Below are 23365 nucleotides of genomic sequence, written 5' to 3'. Positions count from 1 at the left end.
TGGAACTTATATAAATGACAACAAAGAAATGAGTTGGGATACTGAAGTCTCAGTACGACTCTGTATTTAGCGAGCCATTAGTCAGTTTTAAGATCGACAATCCAAATGATTTGTTCATGAATGAGCCTGAAAACCCTGTCAGTGTATGGCAAATTTCTGATATAACCCTAACTCCACTGGACTTTGAAAAAGCCATTGACAACATACCCACTCAGCCTCAGACCCAGATTCGTGGAACTCCGTGTCCATTAAGAATTCCAAGAAACCCTTTTCGCATGCCTTAAGTATGATATGGAGAGGGAGCACAAACACAGGTGTAATCTCACAGTCGCTAAAAGCAACTGATATATCCCCACTCCATAAAGATGGCAGCAAAACAATAACGAAGAACTGTAGACCAATAGCTCTAACGTCCCACATCATAAAAAATCTTAAGAAGCATGATCGCAAACCACTTGGATTCACAACAATTACACAATCCAGGGCAGCATGGGTTTACAGCAGATTGATCCTGCTTCTCGCTACTGCTGAACCAGAATGGAGATGTGGTATACACAGATTTTTTCCAAAAGCCTCTGACAAGAGTAGTGGTAACATGGTTAAGTCGGAGGTTGCCACAGTGAAGAGCTTTGTTCCACAAGGCACAGTACTCGCCCCCTTCCTGCTCCTTATCCTCGTATCAGACATAGACAGAGATGTAAACCATAGTACATGTCATCCTTTGCAGACGATACTAGAATCTCTACATGAGAGTGTCATCCATTGAGGACATGGTAAATCTACAAGCACATATAAAGTAAGTTTTCTAGTGGGCAACTGAAAACGATATGATGTTAAATGAGGACAAATTTCAACTACTCCCTTTTGGAAAACTGGAGGAAATAATTGCTAGAACTTAGTATATTACAAATTTTGATCACATAGTAGAGCGGAAAAGTAGTGTGAAGGACTTGGGAGTGTTAATGTTAGATCTCACCTTCAAGGATCATAACAGTGTTACTATCACATGTGCGAGGAAAATGATAGGCTGGATAATGAGAACCTTTAAAATAAGGGATGCCATACCAGTGATGATCCTTTTTAATTCACTAGTTCTCTCTAGGCTGGAATACTGCTGTATACTAACAGCTCCGTTCAAGGCAGGTGAAATCATAGTTCTTGAGAATGTACAGAGAACCTTTACTGCACATATAAGTTCCGTCAAACACCTTAATTACTAGGAACGCTTGGAGTCACTTGACATATACTCACGTGAGTGTAGGGGAGAGAGATATAACCTACACCTGGAAAATCCTACACACACAAATCAGCTCCTACAAAAGCAGACGGTGCATCGTACCCCTTATTGAACAGTAGGGGCATAAAATGAGGCTAGATCATTACATATGAGATCCATGTCATGTGATTAACCTTGAGAACAGCAGCACAACCGTCCCCGTCCAGGTGGTGCCATATCTCGCATCTTTTCCAGAGACAGAATTTCACAACTTTCTTAATTGGGCAGTCATGTAGTAGGTCTAGGTCCTCGAGCAGGGTTCTTCAGTTCTCTTCCCTTTATATCCTCAGAGGAATTTTTACATCGTTCATGATCATAGATATATTATAGTTGTCTTTCCCCGCCGAGAGATAGTTTACAGTATGAGGCCTAGTACCGATACTTAGGCAACTGCAAATTTTGCTGCTAGACTCTTTACAATGTTATCACTGTTACTCATAGTTATTTCGTAAAGCTTGTTGCTCCAGCTTTCTACAGTCCTGGGTTGTATAACTTGTCCATAATATTTCCTCCCTAGTCTTCATCCTTGTATTATGTGTGTGTGTGTGTGTACATGCTCACATCACATGTGCCTGTGATTTGCTTGTCACCTTGCTGTAATCTCTTGCCTGCAGTCTCCCACCACACACAAGATGGTTGCAGATTTTCAAGAAACCTAATGTGGAAGGTTGAGAGTTATACTATAGCAAACCACTGCTACTATGCCTCAGTCAGAGCACTGGTTTTACTACAGACTTGTGAACTAGAGGGACTCGCTACCACACTATCCACTATCATTAGATAAATTCACAAGGTCTCGTATCATCCACTACAGATTTAAGAGGGAGAGGGACTCCGGGACTCCTTAGCACACTGTTGACTGTCACGGGAGCAAGCAACAAGGTCGAGCAGAGAACTTGAAGCAATATTGCTGCAACATATTCAGGAGTATAAAACTGAAATTTGTACCAAAATTAAGCAGAAAAGACGTTAGTAATGGGCCTGTAACGGCAGACTCTGACGTCGGCAGGTCTTTATATAAAACACTCGAGTAGAGTGGTAGGAAGTTGGTGCTAAGAATACTGTCAGGTATGCACTGGGTGGTATCAGTGGCATTACTAACGTGCAATAAGAAATAATAGTAACTATGGCTTGTAGAAAATAGTACCAGAGTAGTAGTAGGTGATGGTGTTAAGTTTTTGTTTAGGCTTCGTGCATAATTTTAAACCTTTACAACGGTTTTTTTATAGTAATTCAATAAAGTCGAACAATGTGATTTATTTCATATGGGATCCTTGTGGTATGTAGTTATATTGTTTTATTTTTATTTTGACATAAGTACATGTTGTCTTATCCTCCATCCTTACTGATATTAATAAAAATAAATCCACACAAATATTAATATATGTATCAGATTAAAAACAAATTATGAATATTTTAACAATATAAAAGTTCACAATCTTTCCTTTCTGTAGCTTCTTTCATTAGAAATTCTTTGGCTCTATTCTTAAATTGTTTTGTACTAAGGCCGGTGTTGACATGATCTGGTAAACCATTCCACGTCTTTATATAAGGTGTTTGAGGCCTGGTCACCTGCTGTAGGGACTTAACAATTGTGTTCACTTCCCTTTGTACCATACTGACTTTGCGTCTTAATGGTTATAAAATTTGAATCAAGACATTCTGGACACTGTTAGCATTTTTATATACATATGAAGGGAGGGTTTTTCAGGTCTGTACGTGATGAGTGTATACGCTGATATCAGAGCCAAGAATGGACTTTCAGAGACATCGGGTAGGAGAGAGAGAGAGAGAGAGAGAGAATGTAACTATGTGATAGAGGAAACAAATGTAGCTATGTTACCCTGTCATATTCCATCACATGGGTTTATTTCATAGCGTTGAAACCTGTCAGACTGAGCGAGGAGACCTCAGTATGGCAGCAAGATAAGATTTCGTTCGGATTTTTAACCCCACAGGGTTAGCCACCAAGGATAACCCAGGAAAGGCAGTGCGTCATCGAGGACTGTCTGCCTTATTTCCATTGGGGTCCTCAATCTTGTTCCCTGGGATGCGACCCACACTAGTCGACTAATACCCAGGTACCTACTTACTACTACAGGACAACAGGTGTAAGGAAACGAGTCGAAATGTTGCTACCCCGCCGGGAATCGAACCCGGGTCCTCCGTGTGTGAAGCGAGAGTTTTGTCAGCCAGGCCACGGTTTTATTGTAGTAGAACTAATGTTACTATTACTTAGGAATTACCATCTCTTAGGATGACCTATCCCATACACAGGAGAAAGGGATTTTTTTTTTTAAATAGCCGCAGACACGTTTACGTACATAATACATATACAAACAATGCAGACTCGTTGTTGCAGTAGTTTCTCGACATTTTAAAACTACATTATGTGCCTAAGCGGTAGTGAGACGAGAGGGAGGGAGGGAACAAGGGAGGGGCAACAAGCCAGTCCTTCATGTAGTGTTGGTGTTGGTGTGGACTGGACGGTAATGAACAGGATCTCAATGTTGGGGTCGGGACGTGACGAGCGCTCACGCACTCTCTTCCAACCCCCTCCCTTCTCCTTCTCTCTCTCTCTCTCTCTCTCTCTCTCTCTCTCTCTCTCTCTCTCTCTCTCTCTCTCTCTCTCTCTCTCTCTCTCTCTCTCTCTCTCTCTCTCTCTCTTTTTACACAGGGTTTGACAAGGTTAAGGATCCCTAGCTTTATTGACAAGCTATTTACAGGTTAAGGATTCCTAACTTTATTGGCAAGCTAAGAGCTGTTACCTACATCAGCTCATTTGAAAGCATTTTTATTGTTATGAGACATACAAGTAGGGAACAGGATGAAATTGGAGCCATCTGTGGGCCAGCATTTTCATTTGATCAACTGACTTTATCTCGTTGACATGATTATGCTGTACGAATGTGTTCCATACTCGAGTCATCCTGGGTATATATGATCTCAGATGGAGTGATGTTCTGGAGAAGGGTACAGCCAGAGTGAAGTTGCTGCTTTCTGCCCGTCTTGTGGCATAAAAGCTTGTTTCACGCTGTCCTCGAAGTGGATCCAAGTGTGGTACTTTGACAATATTGGCCTTGTACATAACAGTAAGGCCACTCACATCCCTCCTATGTTGAAGGCTCTGCTGAAATGACAGATCTATCCAGGATGGGTCCAGGCGAGAGATGAGACGTCTTGCTCTGTTCTCTACTCTGTCAAGCAGTCGCAGATGAGAGGGGGGGGCAGGCAAACCAAGAAAGTGGAGCATACTCAAGGTGTGAGCGTACTTGTGCCTCGTACAGAATCTTGCAACCCCTACTGTCAAGTTGATGCGAGATACGGCGAAGTGCTGTAAGCTTCCTGGCTGCCTTGTTTGCAAGATTTACAACATGGTTCTTCATGGTTAGTTTGGAGTCATATTTCACCCCAAGGATATCAGCTTCTTCTCCAGGTGACAACACCCTCCCATTCATCCTTACTACTGCACCAGCATTACCATCACGGTGCCTAGAGACGATCATCATTTGCGTTTTCTCAGGTGCAAATGTTACTTGCCATCTATTTCCCCAAGCTGATATAGCTCTCAGCTGGTGATTGATGTAGCTTAGAGCAGCTGGCATTTCTTCTCTTGGATAAGTGAATGTCAGTGTACAGTCGTCTGCATATGCATGTGATTCTGGGATGAGATGAAGAAGGTCGTTGAAGTAGACATTCCATAACAATGGTCCTAGCACGCTTCCTTGTGGAACACTTGCCCCAATAGGATGTCTTGCTGATTCCGCTCCATTGAGAACTACACTTAGAGATCTACCATGAAGGTAATCACTGAGGAGACATAGCGTAGAGCCTGCTTGAAGTTTTGCTAAGAGGCCCTGGTGCCACACCCGGTCGAAAGCGCCAGCAATGTCCAGTGCTACCACACAGCTGACTTTGGATTCATCCAGTGGCTGGTGCCACTTAGTGGAGAGGTTTAACAACAGATCAGCAGCAGAGTAACCTTTCCTGAAGCCATATTGACGATCACAAAGTAGTGAGTGGTAGTCAAAAAACTCTGTCATTTGTCTTGAGATTATTGTTTCAAGGATCTTACCAGTGATTGACAGGAGTGACACTGGTCTGTAGTTGCTGATTTCTGCTCTGCTCTTCTTTTTGTGAACAGGGACTACATTTGCCTCTTTCCATAGAGAGGGCCAATTACACTGTACTAGGCAGTGCTGAAAGATGCGAGTTAGAGGTGCTGCTAGCTGGTCTGCATATCTCAGCAATCTTGGGCCCACAGCCTTTTCTTGGTCAAGCGATTTAAGAAGGAAATGCACCTCTTCTTGCCTTAGTGTCACCACTGACAGTTTTGACACAGTTCTTGCAGCTAGCCAAGGAGGGTCCCTCTCTCTCTCTCTCTCTCTCTCTCTCTCTCTCTCTCTCTCTCTCTCTCTCTCTCTCTCTCTCTCTCTCTCTCTCTCTCTCTCTTTCTCTTTCTCTTTCTCTCTCGCACACACACATTGGTCAAACATGTCAAGAAATTAGAGAAGGTACAGAGATTTTCAACGAGATTAGTTCCGGAGCTAAGAGGGTATGTTCTGTGAGGAGTAGTTAAAGTAACTCAACCTGATGACATTAAAGGAAAGAAGAACTAGTGGTGATATGATAACAACGTACAAAATACTGAGGGGCATTGATAGGATGGACAGGGACAGACTGAGAAACGGAAAATTGGAAATTGGAAACAAAGATGAGTCACATGGATGTTAAGAAATATTTCTTCAGTCTTAAGAGTAGTCAGGAATTGCAACGCAACGACTTGGAGAATAGGGTGGTAGAAGCAGGATCCGTACATAGCTTAAATAAAAGATACGATAAGCCTGTGGAAACCAGGATAGAAAGAACCTAGTAACGACCAGCGAAGAGGCAGGGCCAGGACCTGAGAATCGACCCCTGAAATTACATATAGGTGAGTACATACACACACCCACACACACACACACAAAATGGTAACTAACAATTGGCTCCTGGAGTTCAATCCCACCAAGTGCAAAGTCATGAAGATTGGGGAAGGCAAAGAAGACCGCAGACGGAGTACAGTCTAGGGGGCCAGAGACTACAAACCTCACTCAAGGAAAAAGATCTTGGGTTGAGTATAACACCAGGCACATCTCCTGAAGCGCACATCAACCAAATAACTGCTGCAGCATATGGGCGCCTAGCAAACCTCAGAACAGCATTGCGACATCTAATAAGGAATCGTTCAGGACCCTGTACACCGTGTACGTTAGGCCCATATTGGAGTATGCGGCACCAGTTTGGAACCCACACCTAGCCAAGCACGTAAAGAAACTAGAGAAAGTGCAAAGGTTTGCAGCAAGACTAGTCCCAGAGCTAAGAGGTATGTCTTACGAGGAGAGGTTAAGGGAAATCAATCTGACGACACTGGAGGACAAGAGAGATAGGGAGGACATGATAACGACATACAAAATACTGAGAGGAATTGACAAGGTGGACAAAGACAGGATGTTCCAGAGATTGGACACAGTAACAAGGGGACACAGTTGGAAGTTGAAGACACAGATGAATCACAGGGATGTTAGGAAGTATTTCTTCAGCCACAGAGTAGTCAGGAAGTGGAATAGTCTGGGAAGCGATGTAGTGGAGGCAGGATCCATACATAGCTTTAAGCAGAGGTATGACAAAGCTCACGGTTCAGGGAGAGTGACCTAGTAGCTACCAGTGAAGAGGCGGGGCCAGGAGCTTGGACTCGACCCCTGCAACCTCAACTAGGTGAGTATACACACACACAAACACACACCTGAGAAGTTAGGAAACACCTCAGTTTCAGTAGAAAAATAGAATTAACTGGATGCGGAAGCGGAGGCAAACTCCAGTATGGTCAGATGAAGAAAAGTAGGAACCGGGGCTAAGAACTAACAATTACTGCAGAATAATGGAAAAATGCAAGAAAATAAGGATAGACTGCATTATACATACTGGAGTGAGATGGGCGAAATGTGTTGAATAAACCCAGTGAAAGACATGAAAGGCATGGACACAATAAGAGAAGATATCAACATACTTGGTCCAAGACTTTTGAACGTTTTACCAGAAGATATCAGAAACAGTGCTAGAACAAGTGTAGAAGTCTTGAGGAGGAAATTAGACAATTTCCTCCAAGTGCCTGATCAACGAGGCTATGGTGGATATGCGGGCCGCCAGTAGTAACAGCCTGGTTGATCAAAGAAGCACCAGACTAGCCAGGCCCTCGGTCAGGCTACGAGAGTAGAAAAACTATCGAATCCCATCAAAGTCACATTATTTATACACACACACACACACACACACACACACACACACACACACACACACACACACACACACACACACACACACACACACACACACAAAACAATCGTGTGTGTTGTGTATAAGTGACCTTCCAGAGGAAAATGGATGCTGCTTATCACTGTTTGCTAATGATGTAAAACTAATGAGAAGGGCAACCGGGGTCAGGTTGGTGACTTAACAGAATTTAATCCTGATAAGTGTAAATTATTGAGAGGAAATAATAGAAACAACTGGGTACGAAATGCGGCCTGCGAGTGTAAACACTGCAAGCAACCTACGAAGAGAAAAAAACTAAGTTTCATACCAATTCTGTAACAGACACCTAAATAACTAAATATGATATACTAAAATATGTACTTCCTAGCGAAAATAAATACACATCAGATCTGCATATTAGTTTTAACAAGAGCTGGAGGCACGGTAGACGACTCAGAATATGACCAATGAAAACAATAATGAAGTAAGTATTTTAATGTCGTTTAAGACTTATGGTAGCATACGTGAGAGCCTTTTTGGAGTTTGCGGCGGCAGCGTGGAATTCCCGTCTGATGAAGCACGTCAAGAAATTAAAAGAAGGTATAAAGACATTTCGTACGAATGGTGCTGGAACCGAGAGGTAGAGATTACGAGAGTCTCGTAGACTAAACTCAATAGTTTACAAATGAAGAGGACCAGGAGAGACGTGATCATAGTATGCAAAATGCTCAGTGGATTAGGTAGAATGGATAGGAGCAGGTTGTTTGACACTCAAGGAGAGGAAGCCCGTGGGAAGATATGACAGCTAAAGACGCAGATGACAGATTCTTTAAGAAGTACATTTCAGTGTCAGGGTAACGAGTAAGTGAAACAAACTAGACGAGGAGTTGAAGGTAAACACCATTACGTAGTTGAAAGAGTAGTATCATCGTGCCCTAGTGGAAACCAGGGAGTTATGAGATTTGAAGAGTGCCTTGACCTGGGCCCAGGAGGCAAAGACTCGGCAAAGTTGGACAGTATTAACGAAGAGGCGTTATGAAGGTCTATGACTCAACCCCTGCAACTACAGATAGGTGACAACAAATAAGTAAGAATACAAATAGATAACCAGAAACACACCTTTATGTAGTAGAATATATTTTTATGAACATTTGATCATAGTTTTCGGTCGCGTCTTCGGGTGAAGTTTTGTCATGTGTGAAAAAAAAAAATGAGAAGGGGAAATACTTAGCGGTTTTATGCTACAATGACTAAGATTGTAATGAAGTAGGTTGTGCTTGGCGGGGCTGGACAGCAGTTTCCGGATACAGGGACAAGATAAAGAGTGGCTATCGTCGTATAACGTCAATGGAGTGGTCGAGCTATAGCTGCGGGCAAACATCCTGCAGTTGTGTGTAAGCGTGTATTCACCGAGTTGTTAGCGGAGATCGATGCTAAGCTCCTGGCCCCTCTTAAACTGTATCGACTAGTATTGCTAGTTACTAGCCTCTGGCAACTGGGAATCTAACGTTGGTTCACAAACTCTGCAGAACTACCGGTATTAATTATGGAGTAAGTTGAACAAAACTAGTTAGTTTTCAGTACACAGCTTCGATATGGCTCATAAAAACTTCCGCTTACAACCTTCTTTCGTGGCACTAAGGGTCATAAAAGGCGCTAGCTGGATACAACAGAAGCACCATCACGCATGCAAGGTTCTCCATTAAATTAAGTATTTCTTTTACTTTTGACTTTCTGTATGACCTCGCCTGAACTAATAAAAATAACAATATGACATACAGAATATATGACTTTACATAAATCTAATACAAAACAGGAACACAGCAATTGAATACCGGACATTGTCAATCAGACATGATACAAGACATCGCTAAGTTTTCAGTTAAGTACGTTCCTTCCTGCCAGTGTCTCTCCTTTGCCACCTCTCCCTCTCCACTACGTAGTTAACCACTGCCTTGTGATGCTTCATGGCCTTGCGGGTTTACCATTTTCCAGAAATATGCTAATGTAAGTTTTCAACAAGTATTAAGATACCTGAACTTCCTTAGTTCCCTTAGCAGGAATAGAAATCTAAGGATATTCTAGCTTTTTATCATAACATATTCCTTTTGTATATTTACATTAATAACACACACGTACTGTATTTTATCTGATGTCTTTAAAAGATAAACAGAATCGTTTTCCAAAAAAACACGCACACAAAAAACTGTGGTAAGGGCAAACTTGCAGAGTACACACACACACCGCACCTGGTGTTAAGTATGGCAAGAGATGCGTAATGTTGACTCTTCTGCAATCAACAGAAACAATGGACTTAATTAAATTTAAGGAAGGACTTTGCCACATAAAGGATCACTTGGACAACGAAATATGGATCCCAGGTTACAACCTATACAGATGTGACAGAGTGAACAGGCAAAAGGAGGGGGTTGGCCTGTTCATTGCAGAGTCACTTGTTTGCACAGAACTGCTTAATGCCTCAAATGATGTAGTGGAAGTTTTAGCAGTAAAGGTCGAGAACCAAAACCTAGCCATTGTGGTAGTCTACAAGCCTCCGGATGCAACATCCCAGCAATTCCAGGAACAGCTGTTAAAAATTGATCACTGTCTGGAAAATCTTCCAGCTCCTGCACCCAACATCTTGCTCCTGGGGGATTTCAACTTAAGGCACCTAAAATGGAGGAATATAGCAAATAATATTGTTGCAGTAATAACACCAGGAGGCAGCTCTGATGAAAACTCACACTCACACTAGCTTTTAAATCTCTGCACAAAATTCAATTTAAACCAGCAAATAATAGAGCCTACTAGAATGGAGAATACACTAGACCTCATCTTCGCTAACATTGATGATCTGATAAGAAATGTCACCATATCAAAAACAATATACTCAGATCACAACATAATTGAGGTTCAGACATGTATGCGCGGAGCCCCAGACCGACATAATGAGACTAGTCACGAGGGAGCATTCACCAAATTCAACTTCAGTAACAAAAACATAAAGTGGGACCAAGTAAATCAAGTCCTAACCGATATAAGCTGGGAAGATATACTAAGCAACACAGACCCCAACTTATGCCTAGAACAGATTAACTTGGTGGCACTCGATGTATGCACAAGGCTTATTCCTCTAAGAAAAAGGAGGAGTAGATGTAAAATAGAAAGAGACAGGCGCTCCCTTTACAGGCGACGGAAAAGAATAACAGAGCGGTTAAAAGAGGTCAATATATCTGAAATGCGTAGGGAGACACTGGTCAGAGAAATAGCAAGCATCGAACTTAAGCTAAAGGAGTCTTATAGGAGTCAGGAATCGCGGGAAGAACTAAAAGCCATAAATGAAATCGAAAGAAACCCAAAGTATTTCTTCTCCTATGCCAAATCAAATCGAGAACAACGTCCAGTATTGGGCCCCTACTTAAACAAGATGGGTCCTACACAGATGACAGCAAGGAAATGAGTGAGCTACTCAAGTCCCAATATGACTCAGTTTTTAGCAAGCCGCTAACCAGACTGAGAGTCGAAGATCAAAATGATTTTTTTATGAGAGAGCCACAGAATTTGGTTAACACAAGCCTATCCGATGTTATCCTGATGCCAAATGACTTCGAACAGGCGATAAATGACATGCCCATGCACTCTGCCCCAGGGCCAGACTCATTGAACTCCGTGTTCATCAAGAACTGCAAGAAGCCCCTATCACGAGCCTTTTCCATCCTATGGAGAGGGAGCATGGACACGGGGGTCGTCCCACAGTTACTAAAAACAACAGACATAGCCCCACTTCACAAAGGGGGCAGTAAAGCAACAGCAAAGAACTACAGACCAATAGCACTAACATCCCATATCATAAAAATCTTTGAAAGGGTCCTAAGAAGCAAGATCACCACCCATCTAGAAACCCATCAGTTACACAACCCAGGGCAACATGGGTTTAGAGCAGGTCGCTCCTGTCTGTCTCAACTATTGGATCACTACGACAAGGTCCTAGATGCACTAGAAGACAAAAAGAATGCAGATGTAATATATACAGACTTTGCAAAAGCCTTCGACAAGTGTGACCATGGCGTAATAGCGCACAAAATGCGTGCTAAAGGAATAACAGGAAAAGTCGGTCGATGGATCTATAATTTCCTCACTAACAGAAGACAGAGAGTAGTCGTCAACAGAGTAAAGTCCGAGACAGCTACGGTGAAAAGCTCTGTTCCACAAGGCACAGTACTCGCTCCCATCTTGTTCCTCATCCTCATATCTGACATAGACAAGGATGTCAGCCACAGCACCGTGTCTTCCTTTGCAGGCGACACCCGAATCTGCATGACAGTGTCTTCCATTGCAGACACTGCAAGGCTCCAGGCGGACATCAACCAAATCTTTCAGTGGGCTGCAGAAAACAATATGAAGTTCAACGATGAGAAATTTCAATTACTCAGATATGGTAAACACGAGGAAATTAAATCTTCATCAGAGTACAAAACAAATTCTGGCCACAAAATAGAGCGAAACACCAACGTCAAAGACCTGGGAGTGATCATGTCGGAGGATCTCACCTTCAAGGACCATAACATTGTATCAATCGCATCTGCTAGAAAAATGACAGGATGGATAATGAGAACCTTCAAAACTAGGGAGGCCAAGCCCATGATGACACTCTTCAGGTCACTTGTTCTATCTAGGCTGGAATATTGCTGCACACTAACAGCACCTTTCAAGGCAGGTGAAATTGCTGACCTAGAAAATGTACAGAGAACCTTCACGGCGCGCATAACGGAGATAAAACACCTCAATTACTGGGAGCGCTTGAGGTTCCTAAACCTGTATTCCCTGGAACGCAGGCGGGAGAGATACATGATTATATACACCTGGAAAATCCTAGAGGGACTAGTACCGAACTTGCACACGAAAATCACTCACTACGAAAGCAAAAGACTTGGCAGACGATGCAACATCCCCCCAATGAAAAGCAGGGGTGTCACTAGCACGTTAAGAGACCATACAATAAGTGTCAGGGGCCCGAGACTGTTCAACTGCCTCCCAGCATACATAAGGGGGATTACCAACAGACCCCTGGCAGTCTTCAAGCTGGCACTGGACAAGCACCTAAAATCGGTTCCTGACCAGCCGGGCTGTGGCTCGTACGTTGGTTTGCGTGCAGCCAGCAGTAACAGCCTGGTTGATCAGGCTCTGATCCACCAGGAGGCCTGGTCACAGACCGGGCCGCGGGGGCGTTGACCCCCGGAACTCTCTCCTGGTAAACTCCAGGTAAACGATGTTTGAAGCATTAATCGATATGATCAAGTGTAACAAACTTACTGAAAATAATTTAATCAAATTTAATTTAATATACCTTATACCTTTGATATACCTTTATAATATAGTTTTCTCTGAAAATTTTTTATCATTCTGCGCAGCATGGGTACAAATTCACATATGAAACGTGGTGTAAGCAGTGATACACTGTAGGCGAACAAACACACAAACAAAAACAAAAGAAAAATAACGAAAGTGAAAACGTGAAGGCCATTCCAACCCTAACAACTAAAGCAGTCTTAGTCATACGATGACCCGTTCAGTGGCTCCTTGGAGTCGTTGTTGTGCAATGGTGTTGTGGTGGCACTGTGGGAGGGGCTTGGTGATTCCGGCCTTAGGAAAGTGGGCTCGACAGTTCCGGAATTAGGAAAGGGGGCTCGACAATTCCGGCCCTTGAGGCAGGTCTTGACCACCCACCACCTCCGGTCTTATCTGATCTACTCTTGAAGCTGTGCATTAAGTTTGCTTCCACCACTGTATGTGTGTCCGTGTTTTTGTGGATCCTGCTCCCAACACTTCACTATACAGGTCGTTTTACTTCCTGACCACTCTCAGGCTGAAGAAATATTTTCTAACATCTCTGAGATTCATCTGTGTTTTTAACTTTCGGCTGTGCCCTCGTATGTCATCCACCTTTCGAACAACCTGTCTCTGTCCACCCCTTTCAATTTCTCTCATTATTTTGTACTTCGTTACCATGTTCCCCTGGTCATTTTGTCCTCTACCATCAGATTTAGCTACTTCAGTCTTTCCTTAGGGGTCATGCCCCATAGTTCTACGATTAATTTACTTGCAAACCGCAGCACTTTTTTTTTAATAGTTTGTCGAGGTGCTTGATCTGGTGTGGGATAAGTGCTGGTGGTGCATACTCCAAGATGAGCCTGACATGTTGTATCTGTTCCCGTGAATTAGTCTTTGAGATTACTGAAATGTAATCTTAGATTATTTGCCAGATGCTCATATGCTGTAGAAGTTTAATTTAGTTGATGTGCGCCTCTTACAATGTGTGAGGTACTATGTTCTGTCGTTAGTGTGTGTGTGTGTGTGTGTGTGTGCTTGAGAGAGAGAGAGATGAGGGGAAGGGGGGAGGATCAGGTGCCAAGGGTTAGAGGGGGAGGGGAAGCTTGCGTAACTAGGATAGCATGGGCAGCAGTGGGGAGTAGAGCTGCCGTTGCTCATGCTATCACTGTGTTGGAGATAAGGGCGAAGGGTAGTGGGGCTGCGCCTGTGTCAGGCCACACTCCGTGCCTTGCTCTTGCCCATGCCACATTTTTTGTTTTTGTTTTATTAGCAAAAAAAAAAAAAAAATGGGTACAACGCATTATGAGACTACCCTGATATATGTGCCGTTACATAGGAGGGACTGTACAGAGGGCGTTGTGTGTGTACTCGCCTAGTTATTTTTGTGGTGATTGAGTTTGAGCTCCTGGTCACTGCCTCTTTATCACTACCGACCATTTTTTACTGATTCTTACTGTACCTATATTTGAAGATAGTTTCTGAGGCCACCACTTCCCCATCCAGATCATTCCACTTATTATTATTATTATTATTATTATTATTATTATTATTATTATTATTATTATTATTATTATTATTATTATTATTATTGTCATCAATATTTTTATTAATACTTTACGAATCATGACGGTACCCCAGTAGTTTTGTTGTTACAAGTTTGGATTTTTACCATAAATTATTTGAAGGGGGTTATATACTGATATCTATGAATGCAGAATAGAGTATAATTTCACAGTTCATCAATACTCAGAGGCAATTATAATTAATAAATGCCTTTCCAGGCATACTCTGACTATCCACTGGTATTTCTCAACTACATAAGTTTTATAATCGTAATTTTGCGTGAAAATGTACCTAAGTCATGCATACGCTTTGTACCTCCGACTGAAACCTGTCCTCATCAACAGACCAAGTTTTTGTTATTATGTTATACACAAGAGAAAATAGGCCGTATCAGCGGCGACTCATCGGGAGGTTTACCTATTCTCACTTTGAGATCTTGTCCACCCCTCCATCCACCTCAAGATTGATTTCCACCTAGAATGAGTAGCACTTTAAGTTATCTATCCGATTCGCCCTACTGAAGTTTCTTAGCTTAGGCTATCGATCCTTTTCGCCTTAATGAAGTTTCTACTCTGGCTGAGAGATTTCATTACCTTCATTAGAAAATTCATCCTGCGTGATGAAGTATGACGAGAAAATCATTTGCGTGATTGATTTTTTAATCCTTTAATTCAGAGTGGCCACACTTTGTAGAGTATCAAATTGTTTTAAATTAAATAGTTATTTAGCTGACAAGCGCCACTGGTGATGCGCTGTCCATAAATAATATTTTTTTGAAAATATTACTAGTAACAATAACTCAAGTACGTAATACATCAACAGTAATAAGATACACCATAATTATAATCACATTACTTCTATATAACACTCACACCTTTGATGAACACTAAATAAATATAAAAAAAATTTGCGGCCATAGGCATCAGTTTTTAGGAAAATAATGTGAGTGTTGTGTAACTTATTCAAAGTTACCTATTAAACAACAATATAACAATTAAAACTTAAATAAAAGATAATTAGATATTCAGTGAGAATTTATAATGAATGAATTAAGGTGCATTGATAATTTTTTATAGTCTCTTACAACAGTATTTCTTAATCAACTTTTATTTTTATAACAATATTTCTTAATTAGTTTATTGAAAAAGATTCTTTTGGAACATTTAGATAAACTTGTTTAGACTTTATAGGTATATTATTGTTTGGTGGGTAAATTTGAGTCAGTGACATAACAACGTTCTTTGGATTTTTTCTTCATAATTCATATGGTTGTCAAATTTTTTATTTTATTTAGTCTTCTTCAGATGTGATGTTATTATATGAAGGTAATGTGAGTTTACTTGTGTTCTAGTTTGTTATAAATATATTATTTTCTTTGTATATTCTAACATTATTATTTGCTGTCGATAATATTTCAGATTGTTTATTACTGTTACATGTATTATAAAATGTATTTAGGTTTCATATAATGGATGAGAAACATCCGAAACGTTACTGTATACAGTAAATTGTTGTCTTGCATTGTATGTGTGCGTGTGTGTGCATATACTGTGTGCGTGAGATAAAATGCCATTAATGCTGATCAGTATTAAATAAAAAGCAACGCTGATACATATATGAAACGCAGGTAAAAGATATCTGTATATTTCGGTTTCAGTCACAGACGTACTGAAGAGGGTCTGAGGTCGATAAATAGAGAGATCTCTTAGGTATGATCTCTCACTTAGCATATACAGCGTGTATAAGTGCGCATGTATGGGTCACAGGGAGGTGCGCGACGTAAGAGGTTACCTTGCACTAGTAACACAAACTGTTTATCCCAGACACTTGTGCACCTGGGAGGGGAATTTCTCCTTTCTCCATCCCGATACACAATTCTAGCAAAATTTTACCCCTTTATATATATACACACGAACACCTTTACCTACCTTTTGTATACCTTTCGACCCGCAATTCGCTCCTAGCCTTTCGGTTGCTGGCCTGATCGATCAGTCTGTTGCTGCTGGCTGCACGCAGTCAAACGTATGCACCACAGTCAGGAACTGACTTGCGTAATTTATGAAGTTTCCTTTTGCAGACAGCTAAAGGTTTCTGTGGATCGCCTTTGTGCGCGAAGGAAGGAAGTTGAAAATGTCATCTTCCGGTTACCTTTATCAATTACTCTTTTAGTGAGCTCATTGCTCCCCTGCTTTTTTTACTGGAGGTATTCTGCACCGTCTGCCAGGTCTCTTGCTTTCGTGTGGAGTGATTTTTGGTGAGTAGTTTTGGAACTTGTCCCTCCAGGATCTTCCGGGTGTAAATTATGTTAGATCTTACTTGCCTACGTTCAAAGATGTACAGTTCAAAGAGACTTCCTGCAGTAATTACCGTGTGAAGTTCTACTTGTGCAGTAATTATCGTGTGAAGTTCTACTTGTGCAGTAATTACCGTGTGAAGTTCTACTTGTGCAGTAATTACCATGTGAAGTTCTAGTTGTGCAGTAATTACCGTGTGAAGTTCTACTTGTGCAGTAATTATCGTGTGAAGTTCTACTTGTGCAGTAATTATCGTGTGAAGTTCTACTCGTGCAGTAATTACCGTGTGAAGTTCTACTTGTGCAGTAATTACCGTGTGAAGTTCTAGTTGTGCAGTAATTACCGTGTGAAGTTCTACTTGTGCAGTAATTACCGTGTGAAGTTCTAGTTGTGCAGTAATTACCGTGTGAAGTTCTACTTGTGCAGTAATTACCGTGTGAAGTTCTACTTGTGCAGTAATTACCGTGTGAAGTTCTACTCGTGCAGTAATTACCGTGTGAAGTTCTACTCGTGCAGTAATTACCGTGTGAAGTTCTAGTTGTGCAGTAATTACCGTGTGAAGTTCTACTTGTGCAGTAATTATCGTGTGAAGTTCTACTTGTGCAGTAATTACCGTGTGAAGTTCTACTCGTGCAGTAATTACCGTGTGAAGTTCTACTCGTGCAGTAATTACCGTGTGAAGTTCTAGTTGTGCAGTAATTACCGTGTGAAGTTCTACTTGTGCAGTAATTACCGTGTGAAGTTCTACTCGTGCAGTAATTACCGTGTGAAGTTCTACTTGTGCAGTAATTACCGTGTGAAGTTCTAGTTGTGCAGTAATTACCGTGTGAAGTTCTACTTGTGCAGTAATTACCGTGTGAAGTTCTAGTTGTGCAGTAATTACCGTGTGAAGTTCTACTTGTGCAGTAATTACCGTGTGAAGTTCTACTTGTGCAGTAATTACCGTGTGAAGTTCTAGTTGTGCAGTAATTACCGTGTGAAGTTCTACTTGTGCAGTAATTACCGTGTGAAGTTCTACTTGTGCAGTAATTACCGTGTGAAGTTCTACTTGTGCAGTAATTACCGTGTGAAGTTCTACTTGTGCAGTAATTACCGTGTGAAGTTCTACTTGTGCAGTAATTACCGTGTGAAGTTCTAGTTGTGCAGTAATTACCGTGTGAAGTTCTACTTGTGCAGTAATTACCGTGTGAAGTTCTACTTGTGCAGTAATTACCGTGTGAAGTTCTAGTTGTGCAGTAATTACCGTGTGAAGTTCTACTTGTGCAGTAATTACCGTGTGAAGTTCTACTTGTGCAGTAATTACCGTGTGAAGTTCTACTTGTGCAGTAATTACCGTGTGAAGTTCTACTTGTGCACTAATTACCGTGTGAAGTTCTACTTGTGCAGTAATTACCGTGTGAAGTTCTACTCGTGCAGTAATTATCGTGTGAAGTTCTACTTGTGCAGTAATTACCGTGTGAAGTTCTACTCGTGCAGTAATTACCGTGTGAAGTTCTACTTGTGCAGTAATTACCGTGTGAAGTTCTACTTGTGCAGTAATTACCGTGTGAAGTTCTACTCGTGCAGTAATTACCGTGTGAAGTTCTACTTGTGCAGTAATTACCGTGTGAAGTTCTACTTGTGCAGTAATTACCGTGTGAAGTTCTACTTGTGCAGTAATTACCGTGTGAAGTTCTACTCGTGCAGTAATTACCGTGTGAAGTTCTACTTGTGCAGTAATTACCGTGTGAAGTTCTACTTGTGCAGTAATTACCGTGTGAAGTTCTACTCGTGCAGTAATTATCGTGTGAAGTTCTACTTGTGCAGTAATTACCGTGTGAAGTTCTACTCGTGCAGTAATTACCGTGTGAAGTTCTACTTGTGCAGTAATTACCGTGTGAAGTTCTACTTGTGCAGTAATTACCGTGTGAAGTTCTACTTGTGCAGTAATTACCGTGTGAAGTTCTACTTGTGCAGTAATTACCGTGTGAAGTTCTACTTGTGCAGTAATTACCGTGTGAAGTTCTACTCGTGCAGTAATTGAAGTTGGAAAATCAGCCTCCCTCCAACTACCTTTTTTTTATCATTATTTATATCACCTCCCCCTCCCCGCCCCATGAAGAGAGGAGACCCTCATGCAGAACAAACTTCGGGATATTAATGATGAATAACTAAAGTGTAATGAACACTTGTCAGTGTTCAATAATAACCCACATGAAGCACAGAAACATAGAAGATTAATTGATCTGTATATTTCGACCCCCTTTTGGGATCCTCTTCAAAAGGGTCAAAATATACAGATTAATTAATCTTCCGACTTCCTGTCTCCATGTGGGTTATTTTTAAGCATATTAATGACATATAAAACCGACAAGCTGATGTATAAGACATATGTGCAAAACTTTCCTACCTTCTCGTATCTTTATTTCGAAATGAAAGATACCGGAATGTTGCACTTGTGTCCTATGGATAAAACCTAATTACCTCACGTTGGCAAGGTGCTGCATGACTCCTTCGGATTTAGCGAGTCCTCGGGAGCATAATTATGATAATATTCATTGTCCTAAGAATCGTCCCAACATTTTTCCAGCTGTGTAACAAACGTAGAAAGTCGTTTCTGGATGTTTCCCAGTTGGGTGAGTGTGCAGGTTGTGTTAAGGCATCTACATCAACATTATCAGCAAGTGCTGTAATCAGTTGCAGACTAGCCGGTGAATCATTTTGTTATAAATCATAATATATTGTAAATCACCGCAACACCTTGATGAAAAATCAGTATCTGTGGAAGTATTTTGTGTAAATCAAGAGTATTTATGTTTGCTCATACGTGCTATGATGGGTGTATAACTTAGCAGTAGGAAACACTCCAGCAAGCTTCTATCATCTATGTGTGTTTCAGTCGATACAGTTTTAATACACTTCTGTAACGCTTTGCGATCGCAAGAGAAAGTGATTGAAAAAAAAGGAAAGGAATTTATCGTGCTACAGTGAAGACTGGTGGTGTAGGAGAGGCAGGAACCCTGGCGTAGGTATTGGTGACCTGCTGCTGTTGCTGCTGCTGCCCTTGCTGCTGCTGCTGGTGACAAGGACGAGTGCTACAACTCACAAATTCACCAACCTGTACAGGTAAGTGTCTTATTACTCCTCTCCCTCTTTCCCACTCTTTATCTTCAGACAGGTACTGTCTTGCCCTATATTGCTCTGGTCACCTTGGTGCTGCATTTATTAATGATGATTCTCTCTCTCTCTCTCTCTCTCTCTCTCTCTCTCTCTCTCTCTCTCTCTCTCTCTCTCTCTCTCTCTCTCTCTCTCTCTCTGTCTCTCTGAAACAGAAACCTGTAACTGTTTTGCATTATGGTAGGATTGTTGGTTTCTTTTTCTGTCTCATAAACACGCTAGATAACAGGGATATCTTGCTACTCCTACTTACACTTTGGTCACACTTCACAGACACGCACATGCATATATATATACATACATCTAGGTTTTTCTCCTTTTTCTAAATAGCTCTTGTTCCTCTTTATTTCTTCTATTGTCCATGGGGAAGTGGAAAAGAATCTTTCCTCCGTAAGCCATGCGTGTCGTATGAGGCGACTAAAATGCCGGGAGCAATGGGCTAGTAACCCCTTCTCCTGTAGACATTTACTAAAAAAGAGAAGAAGAAAAACTTTATAAAACTGGGATGCTTGAATGTGCGTGGATGTAGTGCGGATGACAAGAAACAGATGATTGCTGATGTTATGAATGAAAAGAAGTTGGATGTCCTGGCCCTAAGCGAAACAAAGCTGAAGGGGGTAGGGGAGTTTCAGTGGGGGGAAATAAATGGGATTAAATCTGAAGTATCTGAGAGAGTTAGAGCAAAGGAAGGGGTAGCAGTAATGTTGAATGATCAGTTATGGAAGGAGAAAAGAGAATATGAATGTGTAAATTCAAGAATTATGTGGATTAAAGTAAAGGTTGGATGCGAAAAGTGGGTCATAATAAGCGTGTATGCACATGGAGAAGAGAGGAATGTAGAGGAGAGAGAGAGATTTTGGGAAATGTTAAGTGAATGTATAGGAGCGTTTGAACCAAGTGAGAGAATAATTGTGGTAGGGGACCTGAATGCTAAAGTAGGAGAAACTTTTAGAGAGGGTGTGGTAGGTAAGTTTGGGGTGCCAGGTGTAAATGATAATGGGAGCCCTTTAATTGAACTTTGTATAGAAAGGGGTTTAGTTAGTTTGTTGGATTATGTATTGGTAGATAAAAGACTGTTGAGTAGACTTCAGGATGTACATGTTTATAGAGGGGCCACAGATATATCAGATCACTTTCTAGTTGTAGCTACACTGAGAGTAAAAGGTAGATGGGATACAAGGAGAATAGAAGCATCAGGGAAGAGAGAGGTGAAGGTTTATAAACTAAAAGAGGAGGCAGTTAGAGTAAGATATAAACAGCTATTGGAGGATAGATGGGCAAATGAGAGCATAGGCAATGGGGTCGAAGAGGTATGGGGTAGGTTTAAAAATGTAATGTTAGAGTGTTCAACAGAAGTTTGTGGTTACAGGAAATGGGTGCAGGAGGGAAGAGGAGCGATTGGTGGAATGATGATGTAAAGAGAGTAGTAAGGGAGAAAAAGTTAGCATATGAGAAGTTTTTACAAAGTAGAAGTGATGCAAGGAGGGAAGAGTATATGGAGAAAAAGAGAGGTTAAGAGAGTGGTGAAACAATGTAAAAAGAGAGCAAATGAGAGAGTGGGTGAGATGTTATCAACAAATTTCGTTGAAAATAAGAAAAAGTTTTGAAGTGAGATTAACAAGTTAAGGAAGCCTAGAGAACAAATGGATTTGTCAGTTAAAAATAGGAGAGGAGAGTTATTAAATGGAGAGTTAGAGGTATTGGGAAGATGGCGGGAATATTTTGAGGAATTGTTAAATGTTGATGAAGATAGGGAAGCTGTGATTTCGTGTATAGGGCAAGGAGGAATAACACCTTGTAGGAGTGAGGAAGAGCCAGTTGTGAGTGTGGGGGAAGTTCGTGAGGCAGTAGGTAAAATGAAAGGGGGTAAGGCAGCCGGGATTGATGGGATAAAGATAGAAATGTTAAAAGCAGGTGGGGATATAGTTTTGGAGTGGTTGGTGCAATTATTTAATAAATATATGGAAGAGGGCAAGGTACCTAGGGATTGGCAGAGAGCATGCATAGTTCCTTTGTATAAAGGCAAAGGGGACAAAAGAGAGTGCAAAAATTATAGGGGGATAAGTCTGTTGAGTATACCTGGCAAAGTGTATGGTAGGGTTATTATTGAAAGAATTAAGAGTAAGACGGAGAATAGGATAGCAGATGAACAAGGAGGCTTTAGGAAAGGTAGGGGGTGTTTGGACCAGGTGTTTACAGTGAAACATATAAGTGAACAGTATTTAGATAAGGCTAAAGAGGTCTTTATGGCATTTATGGATTTGGAAAAGGCGTATGACAGGGTGGATAGGAGGGCAATGTTGCAGGTGTATGGTGTAGGACGTAGGTTACTGAAAGCAGTGAAGAGTTTTTACGAGGATAGTGAGGCTCAAGTTAGAGTATGTAGGAAAGAGGGAAATTATTTCCCAGTAAAAGTAGGCCTTAGACAAGGATGTGTGATGTCACCGTGGTTGTTTAATATATTTATAGATGGGGTTGTAAGAGAAGTAAATGCGAGGGTCTTGGCAAGAGGCGTGGAGTTAAAAGATAAAGAATCACACATAAAGTGGGAGTTGTCACAGTTGCTCTTTGCTGATGACACTGTGCTCTTGGGAGATTCTGAAGAGAAGTTGCAGAGATTGGTGGATGAATTTGGTAGGGTGTGCAAAAGAAGAAAGTTAAAAGTGAATACAGGAAAGAGTAAGGTTATGAGGATAACAAAAAGATTAGGTGATGAAAGATTGGATATCAGATTGGAGGGAGAGAGTATGGAGGAGGTGAATGTATTCAGATATTTGGGAGTGGACGTGTCAGCGGATGGGTCTATGAAAGATGAGGTGAATCATAGAATTTATGAGGGGAAAAGGGTGAGTGGTGCACTTAGGAGTCTGTGGAGACAAAGAACTTTGTCCTTGGAGGCAAAGAGGGGAATGTATGAGAGTATAGTTTTACCAACGCTCTTATATGGGTGATGAATGTTGCAGCGAGGAGAAGGCTGGAGGCAGTGGAGATGTCATGTCTGAGGGCAATGTGTGGTGTGAATATAATGCAGAGAATTCGTAGTTTAGAAGTTAGGAGGAGGTGCGGGATTACCAAAACTGTTGTCCAGAGGGCTGAGGAAGGGTTGTTGAGGTGGTTCGGACATGTAGAGAGAATGGAGCGATACAGAGTGACTTCAAGAGTGTATCAGTCTGTAGTGGAAGGAAGGCGGGGTAGGGGTCGGCCTAGGAAAGGTTGGAGAGAGGGGGTAAAGGAGGTTTTGTGTGCGAGGGGCTTGGACTTCCAGCAGGCATGCGTGAGCGTGTTTGATAGGAGTGAATGGAGACAAATGGTTTTTAATACTTGACGTGCTGTTGGAGTGTGAGCAAAGTAACATTTATGAAGGGGTTCAGGGAAACCGGCAGGCCGGACTTTTGTCCTGGAGATGGGAAGTACAGTGCCTGCACTCTGAAGGAGGGGTGTTAATGTTGCA

At 41.5% G+C, this 23365-nt stretch overlaps 1 long non-coding RNA gene across 1 annotated transcript in view; it reads left to right on the top strand.

The window, feature by feature from the left end:
* The window catches only part of LOC138853420 (uncharacterized), a 604878-nt gene that overhangs the window by 3129 nt on the left and 578384 nt on the right, over positions 1 to 23365 (top strand). The window contains exon 2 of the long non-coding RNA XR_011392607.1: positions 19637 to 19863. This is a non-coding gene — a long non-coding RNA (uncharacterized lncRNA). The remainder of the gene's footprint in view (positions 1 to 19636; positions 19864 to 23365) is intronic.

Source organism: Cherax quadricarinatus, chromosome 30 (genome assembly GCF_038502225.1).
Source record: "Cherax quadricarinatus isolate ZL_2023a chromosome 30, ASM3850222v1, whole genome shotgun sequence".
Taxonomy (NCBI): domain Eukaryota; kingdom Metazoa; phylum Arthropoda; class Malacostraca; order Decapoda; family Parastacidae; genus Cherax; species Cherax quadricarinatus.
This window is presented reverse-complemented; position numbering and strand designations above follow the sequence as displayed.